Here is a 9,000-nt window from a genome sequence, read left to right on the forward strand (position 1 = left end):
TCCCAGTCACGTTCCAGATTCCTAGTCTCCCCGCTTCCCCTGCTCTCCCTTTCAGAAAACCACTGCATTACGGTGACTGGTGGCATCACCATTCTTGTTCTTGGCAGTTAGAGTCTGACTGGACTATAGGAATTACAGTCCATAAAAAGTGAGTAGGTACATAGATTGCCACGGTGAATGACAGCGAACTGAACAACGAAGAATGGTGAGGTGCCCCTGTTCTTTTTCAGCATGCCCAGTTGATTCCCGTCAGTACCACAGCTGAATATTAAGCACCTTTGGTAATAGCAAGCAGCCATGCATCCTGAGCCCTTGACAGAAGAGTGGCTGAAAATCTCCTTCAACCTGATTTTGTCAGACGACGACGACGCGCTGGCAATGAGCTCACCACCTGCTAACTGCATTTTGTATGGATCTTGGTTCATGTTCACATCTATCTTCTGATGTCCTCCTCCTGTAGGGTCGTCGTATTTCAGAGCACCCTGAAAGTTGTTGAGATTATATATATATAATTTTCTGTTTTATAATTTATAATACTCGAAGCTACGAACATGAGTTTGACCAAACTGCGGGAGGCAGTGGAAGACAGGAGTGCCTGGCGTGATCTAGTCCATGGGGTCATGAAGAGTCGGACACGACTAAACGACTAAACAACAACAATACTCATTTAAACATCCTTAAAATATCAATGACTTCCCTTCTTCTCTTTCCATGGTTTGTTTTGCATATCATAAATCCCTTCATATTTTACAAGAACTAAACAATTTAGTATTCCTTTATTACATCCATCAAAACTTATTTACACTGTTGAATTTATCTTAATGCTGCCAACGTTTTCAGGTGTACACAATTTCCCCCTGTATACAGTCATACTTTGGTTGTCGAAAGCCTTGGTACTTGTACATTTTGGTTCCCAAACAATCGAAACCCGGAAGTGAGTGTTCCGCTTTTTGAACTTTTTTTGGAAGCCGAACGTCCGATGTGGTTTCCGCTATTATTTCCGGCACACTGGCACAATCAGAAGCCAATCAGAAGCCGTGCCTTGGTTTCCAAACGTTTTGGAAGTCAAACAGACTTCCAGAAGCATTCTGTTCAAAAACCAAGATATGACTGTATTCAATAAACATTTTCCAATCTTCTCTAATTTGTTGTTGAGCTTTTTTAAGACCAAACTCCAAAGTTGTGGGGCGGAAAAAGCACCGCCTTTCAGAAATCCCTTCCCTGGACGTCAATTCCGCCTTTGAAATCCCAGTAATGTCTGGGAAAATCCGGACATATGGTGGCCCCTAGCCTCTTGCTACAGCACAGGCCACCCAGTGAAAAACACTGTTAACTGCAGATATATTTGCATGTAGCCGATTTGCTGGTCTCATCTTCTGGGAGCTTCATAAGCCTCTGAAAGCAGCCTCCAGACAGGACTTGCTGAACTGTCTGTCAAAGCATTTGCATAGCACTCGTCTTTCCCTCAATTTCCTTCTTGAATGATAACCTCCCCACGTAAGCTTTTAAAAGCTGGAAGTGCAGAATTTGGAATTAGCTAGTTAAAACATTCAGCTGCTCAGGAACTTCCATTGCTCCTTAGAAAACCATAAAAGTTGTATTGGGTAGCTTAGCCATGTCTTCTGCAGGAGCTAAAAACTAGGTTAAGAATTCATTGCACAGTTAGTCTGCAGTAGAGTGGTATAGATATCTACTCAGAAGTAAGTCTCTTTGTGTTTAATGAAGCTTACTCCCAGATGTGGTAACAGGATAGCAGCCAAGGCTTTGATTTAGAGTTGGCATTGGAGGAAAACAAGGATCTTTTGCAGACCCTCCAAGTGTCCCTATTTTCCAGGGATGTCTCTGATTTAGAGAAGCTGTCCCCATTTCTGATTTGATCCCAGAATGTCCTGCTTTTCCTTAGGATGTCCCTATACGGCCTAGGACCCTCGTACCTACGGGACCGCCTCTCCTGGTATGCCCCACAGAGAAACCTACGGTCTGCAAATAATAACATCCTCAAGGTCCCAGGCCACAGAGAGGTTAGGCTGGCCTCAACTAGAGCCAGGGCTTTTCGGCTGCGGCTCCAACCTGCTGGAACGCTCTGTCACAAGAGACTAGGGCCCTGCGGGACCTGACATCTTTCCGCAAGGCCTGCAAGACAGAGTTGTTCCACCAGGCCTTTGGTCAGGGCCCAGCCTGACTCCCTCCTCTGGCAACCTGCACAGAACTTTGCTTAACGGTTGCCATTAATTTGATTTTAATTAATTGTTATAATGAAATGTTTTAGAATGTTAGATTATTTGATTGTTTGATTATTTGATTGTTGTTAGCCGCCCTGAGCCCGGCTTTGGCTGGGGAGGGCGGGATATAAATAAAATTTATTATTATTATTATTATTATTATTATTATTATTATTATTATTATTATTATTATTATTATTATTTTCATTGGAGAAATGTTGTAGGGTGTGGTGTTATCCAACCCCTGAGCCGTCTGGAGGCAATCCTGTATAGGGAAGGGTTTTTTTTTAATGTTTTATTATGTTTTTATATATGTTGGAAGCTGCTCAGAGTGGCTACGGCAACCCAGTAAGATGGGTGGGGTATAAATAGTAAAATTATCATTATGGAATGGGACGTCCCTATTTTCATCAGAGAAATGTTGGAGGGTATGTCTTGTGCCTTTAACAGCTGTATGGCAGGCAAAAATTAGATAGGTTAAGCCTTTTCTTGTGTGGATCTACAACTAAGAGAAAAGCAACACTATAACTGTGCTTCCTCCGATTTTATGTTATGCCTTGCCCCGCATGGCAGCCATTTTGTATTATGCCATGCCGCCATGGCAACTATATTGTGACTGGTGCCCACAGCACTCTCTCAAAATTTGAAATGTGCCCATTTGTCCAAAAAGGCTGGCAACTGCTGGCCTATGGTTTTAATGACTCTTGTTTTAATGCTACGTTTATTATGATTTTTGACATAGTTGCTTTCTATTTTGTAGCCCACCTGGGACCTTTTGGTGAAGGGTAAGTAAATAATAATGATGTAGTAGTAGTAGTAGTACTAATGATATTTGGGGATAGGAAAGTCTTTTCTAGCTGCTGTACGAATATGTTTGCCATCTGCAAAATGTGTCACAAGCTTTGACTTGTTGTAAGTTTCACCCACAATAAACACAAGTGGAAATGTTTCATTGCGTTCTGTGCATATGTTCCTCCAGGTATCTTACGGCTTTCCTTCCTTAAAATCATTTAAAAGCAAGCACTCACAAAATATTTTGCTTCTACGTGACATATCTACCATCAGAGAGAGATCTAAAAGGGTGAGCTTCTCTGCCACTTTCCCAAAGATTAGCATTTTAAATGATGTTTGCATGATACAAAAAGTCCTGCTAATGGCTTAAAACTCATCTATATGTAAATTGAATAAACTTCCAAAGATGAGAAAAGAGGGCGGCGTGTGTGTGTGTGTGTGTGTGTGTGTGTAAATGATCAAACAAACCTTAAACTCAGTTTTGGTAAAGCCGCAACTTCTTGTGATGTGCTGAGTCACATCTATTTTTTCAAACTGTTGGTTGACTCTTGTTTACGGGTTCCTTATCCTGTATTAGTTTTGTTGACATTTAAAATAAATAAATATATATATATATATATATATATATATATATATATGGTATTTCAGTGCTCAATGGTGTTTTGTTTTAATTGAGATTTTTGATCTTGTGCTTTACATTATGGAAACTATAAGGTGCTTTGAATATTGTCCATGTCATCAAATTAAATAACTGGGCAACTTTGGAAGCTACCTAAGTCTTCTGGATAGGATGGGATGAAATTCCCTGTGGATTAATAACAAAGTAGATCTAGTGTGTGCATAATTGTAAGCTGCTCCAGGGCTTTGACTGGGATGCAGGGTAGACATCCCAGTACAAAGTAAATAAACAAACTTGCTCTCCATCCCAAATGTGCAAAAATCCCGGGGAAGAAGGGGTGACAGCCCACATTTGTGAATTTCAAGGTGTCACCTCTTTTCTTTCTTGCACTTAAAACATTAAATTCACTCACAGCTTTTCCCTCAGTCCTCAATTCAATATATTCTCCGGTACCAATAATGAAGTTCCACTCAACTCAGTTGCCCACATTCTGGGTAAAATCCAGTTCACTTCAGTCTGGCCACAGGACTGAAACTGCCTTCTGTCTGAGTTTATAATGAGAAGTTGCTACAAGGTGACACAATTGTCTTTTTCTCCTCCTTGTAGGCTCTCCTTGATTTATAAAGAGCAGAAATCTTTGGACATAGAATTCTCACTCCCACAAATATTTGCACAATGACTTATTCCTGGGTAGAATTAAAGGGGGGGATTCTCATTGCCTTTGGTAGCTATGAATCAAATATCAGGGTCCCTGGGATAGCACAGAGAAAAAGCATGATGAATTGTGAGCTAATTGCATGAGAAATCTTGATTTACACTGTAAAATGTCAATTTGTTATTTTGAGGCTATAATTCACTTAACATGTCTAACAAATCCTATTTCCTGAAGTGTCTGCTTTAATGGTATCTAGGAAACAGTTGCTTTTAGATGCAAATCATTTGCAAATCGCCTCTTTTCAATTCTCCGGATGGGACTTTTCACATTCAAATCTGATTAACCTAGGTGTTATCAGTCCCATTCTGAAAGCTGAAATGCCACCGGGTTTAATTACAATTTTCATCCCCGCAAAAATAAATATATGGTGAATTACAGTTCAGTGACAAAATGTTTTGCTCACAAAATTTCAGCGGCTCTCTGATTATCATACAGAGAAAATAGTATGCATGTGTGTGCACAGTGGCAACAATCTACGAACCATTTTGAGTAGCCTTCCACTAACTGAATTGGTCTATAAGTAAAGGTAAAGGGATCCCTGACCATTAGGTCCAGTCGTGACCGACTCTGGGGCTGCGGTGCTCATCTCGCTTTATTGGCTGAGGGAGCCAGCATACAGCTTCCAGGTCATGTGGCCAGCATGACTAAGCTGCTTCTGGCAAACCAGAGCAGTGCACGGAAACGCCGTTTACCTTCCCGCCGAAGCGGTACCTATTTATCTACTTGCATTTTGATGTGCTTTCAAACTGCTAGGTTGGCAGGAGCAGGGACCGAGCAACGGGAGCTCACCCCGTCGTGGGGATTCGAACCATCGACCTTCTGATCAGCAAGTCCTAGGCTCTGTGGTTTAACCCACAGTGCCACCCATGTCTATGCCTAGTCCTAATCATATCTGCATATACCACTGATCTCAGTGGATTTCTGGGATAGTTCAGTTGGTAGAGGCCGGTACTCATAATCTCAGGGTCACATTGGGCAGAAGATTCCTGCATTGCAGAGGGTTGTGTTCGTGTAAGCTAATGATGGCTGACCTTATCAGTAGACCTGTTTCCCAGCCTTGGGTCTCCAGCTGTTTTTGAACTACAAATCCCATCATTCCTAGCTAGCAAGACAAGCGGTCAGGGATGAGGGGAATTGGAGTCTGAAAACAGCTGGAGACCCAGGGTTGGAAAACACTGGATTAGATGACCCTCGTGGTCCCTTCCAACTTTACAGTTCTATGATTCTAGTACAGTGGATCCCGAACGCCTTGCGAGTCCAACATTTTGGCTCCCAAACGCTGCAAACCTGGAAGTGAGTGTTCCAGTTTGCAAACATTCTTTAGAACCCAAATATCCGACGTGGCTTCCGATTGGCTGCAGGAGCTTCCTGCAGCCAATCAGAAGCCACATCTTGGTTTCCATTTGTTTTGGAAGTCAAACGGACTTCCAGAACCAATTCCGTTCGACGTCCGAGGTACCACTGTATTTTTATACCCAGGTCAGTTGGATAAGACTTCAGCTAGACACATTCACTAAGTTAAAACATAAAAAGAAACATATTTACCACAAAAACATTAAATAAACATTAAATAGCAAAATACTAGCACATACTTTTAAAACAGCTGCATATCCCCACTGCTAACACTTTCAAAGTTTCCAGGAACAATATATTTCAAGCAATGATGCAGAGCATTCCTGAATGTTAAAGATGAGGGAGACACTTGCACCATCCCAAGGAGAACCTTCCACAAACAAGGAAATGATACAGAGAAGGCTACGTTGGTTTGTTGAAATGCACATACATAGCTTCCTGTTATTATCTGTATGACACACGGCTCACTAGACTACAGTGACTGAGGGATACATTACACAATGTAGCCCACAAACCTTCCAAGTTTCTAAAGCATTCTCTCATTGCCTCCTGCTCGGTTAAACACCTGCAAAGGTTGGAGTGGGTTTTAAGAGTTCATGACCGTGGGGGGGGGGGGAGTAAAGTAAATTCAATAAGTTCAACAAAGCTCAGCTGAATACATATCATCCACTCAAAAAATGGCACTGACAATTTTTCTTAGATCCCTGACAATGTTTTGAATTATTATTTTTTAAACATGATCCCCTTCACCTCTGTGTTCTTACACAACCAAGGAAATTTCTATGGATGGTATCCAAAGGTAATTGTGAATGAGATGCATGGATTCTCCCCTTTACACAAGGCAGGTCCCCCATTTTTTCTGACCCCCTTCCCCACCACAGCCCTCCGTGCCCAGTGGTGGAGGAAGGGGGTGCAGGGGCTTCAGTCCGCCCCGGATGTCATCACTGAGGGGGGTGACAAAATGAGGTTTTTTTATTTTAAAAAATGGGCTCACGAAACTTTTTAGGAGTGATGTGGTAGCTTAGGCACCCGCAGGTTCCGCGCTGCCTGAAACAGCAGCGTGGGACTTGCGCCTGCCCATCGCTTCTCCCTCAGCTGCCGTACAGCTGAGGGGGAGGCAGCGGAGAGGTTCCAAGTGTTGGAGAGGCTTGCCCCGCCCCCATGGGGAGATTGCCCCGCCCACGGGCAGATTGCCCCGCCCCATGGGTGCAGATCGCCCTGCCCCCAGATGCAGGACACGCCTCCACACCAGGCACCCAAGTGGCTAGCTACGCCGCTGTCCGTGCCCACCTAAAAGGCTCCGCCTTAGGATTGGAGGACCCTCCAGAACATTATGGGATAGGAGAGTGGAGCTGCAGTGACTAGGAAGGATTGTCCCCCCCTCCTCCGCCCCCCGCCATGAGAGCAAAACTCTTTTCCATTCATATTACAGCAGATTTGGGATCAAAGCACTGGGAGCGAGTACTATGTATTTTCAAAAGCAACCAGGGTGGAAGGCAGGTTTTATATAGAACATTTCAACACATGCATTTTACATTAGCCAAAGCTTTCATCGTGTCGGAAAGGTGAGATATGCAACAGGGAACCTCCTTTCGGAATTCTATAGGTCTCACCTGACCTTTGTAACATGATAACATTTTGTCTTTTTTTTTTTTAAGGGTTTTGCACTATTCCCACCCACCCACCCACCCACAAAATAAAACCCTGCCTTGAGCCATGTGGACTTTTGTAGAATCCATAACAGAAACATGCAGTTTCTCTTCATGAGTGGTCCATGTTCCAGGCTGTTTGTTTCTCTCTCCCCTCGGTGTGTGTGTGTGTGTGTGTGTGTGTTTTCTAGCACTAATAAGCCAGGAATTTGTTTCTCCTGTTCTTTGAATGTGTTCTCTTCAGAGACTGCTACAAACTCTAGGATATCTGTGCAGCGCTGGCATCTTTTTTTTTTTTTTTTAAGCTGGGGGAACCGCACCTTTTCAAATAAATGATTTTTTTCACATAAGCTTAACATGTGCAAATTTATGTTGTTTTGAAGTGCCAAGGCAGGGGGAGTGTTCAGTACAGCATTTCCCCCTAATGCATTTTGTCCTGCAATTTTTATCCTGTCTTCGCTCACGAGAGGATTTGCTCAAAAGCAGTTTGCTCTGCAGCAGCCAGCTTTTTCTCCCCCTTTTTTCTGCTTTGCTTTTATAATTCTCAGCCTCATTAACTCTCCGTTGCTTCTCCTCCAATCGCTGGAAAAGGAGCTGTTCTCCCTAGTCTAAAAACTTCCTTAAAAAAGAATAATACTTTATTCTATTAAGTAACCTAACCCTACAGTGCCTGGGAACACAGGCTTTTGCTATACAGTGGTACCTCAGGTTACAGACGCTTTAGGTTACAGACTCCGCTAATCCAGAAGTAGTACCTCAGGTTAAGAATTTTGCTTCAGAATGAGAACAGAAATCGTGCAGCGGCGGCACAGCGGCAGTGGGAGGCCCCATTAGCTAAAGTGGTACCTCAGGTTAAGAATGGTTCCAGGTTAAGAATGGACCTCCGGAACGAATTTTTAACCCGAGGTACCACTGTATTTTTGCAAGCCAACTGCCAGGGATATGGTTGAGGGCATAAAAGCATGAGCTAGCCCTTCTGTATCATCACTTCCCACCCCCACCCCCATACACACATACTTCCAAGAGAAATGGATGGATAATAGAATGTGTTTTCTGTTCAGAGCAGGCAAACACACTCACCGCCTGAATGAGCCCGGGTCAACTTCTGAAGAACAACAATAGCAGGGACTCTTTTTACCTGAAACTCAGAACTTGTGAACGCCATTAATGTGAGTCACAAGGCAGGGCGGGGGGAAGCCATTTTTACAATTGAATCTATGTGCTTTCTTTAAAGCCTTTTTCATCTGTTTTACAGATGTCAGAGAGATGAAAGTGGTGGGCTGCAGAGGGACGGTTTCATTTCACATCTCCGGGTTTGGCTTAGAAAATACATTTATTTATTTTCTCAAACTACAGTGGTACCTTGGGTTAAGTACTTAATTCATTCAGGAGGTCCGTTCTTAACCTGAAACTGTTCTTAACCTGAGGTACCACTTTAGCTAATGGGGCCTCCTGCTGCTGCTGCACTGCCGGAGCACGATTTCTGTTCTCATCCTGAAGCAAAGTTCTTAACCCGAGGTACTATTTCTGGGTTAGCAGAGTCTGTAACCTGAAGTGTATGTAATCTGAAGCGTATGTAACCTGAGGTACCACAGTACATCGTTTGTGAGAGTGTATGGCTGTCAGAGGGTCAGCTGGTGGGTTTGGGAA

The 9,000-nt window shown here is 43.2% G+C and overlaps 1 long non-coding RNA gene across 1 annotated transcript; it reads left to right on the plus strand.

Annotated features, from left to right (window-relative positions):
• Window positions 1-2,068: 2,068 nt before the first annotated feature.
• Window positions 2,069-8,661, plus strand: LOC308584537. Its single transcript, XR_014006899.1, has 3 exons — window positions 2,069-3,007; window positions 8,412-8,519; window positions 8,606-8,661. It is a non-coding gene; the product is annotated as an uncharacterized lncRNA (long non-coding RNA).
• The last annotated feature ends 339 nt before the right edge of the window (window positions 8,662-9,000 follow it).

The sequence above is a fragment of the Podarcis bocagei genome (assembly GCF_964188305.1).
Source record: "Podarcis bocagei genome assembly, chromosome: 3".
Lineage (NCBI taxonomy): Eukaryota > Metazoa > Chordata > Lepidosauria > Squamata > Lacertidae > Podarcis > Podarcis bocagei.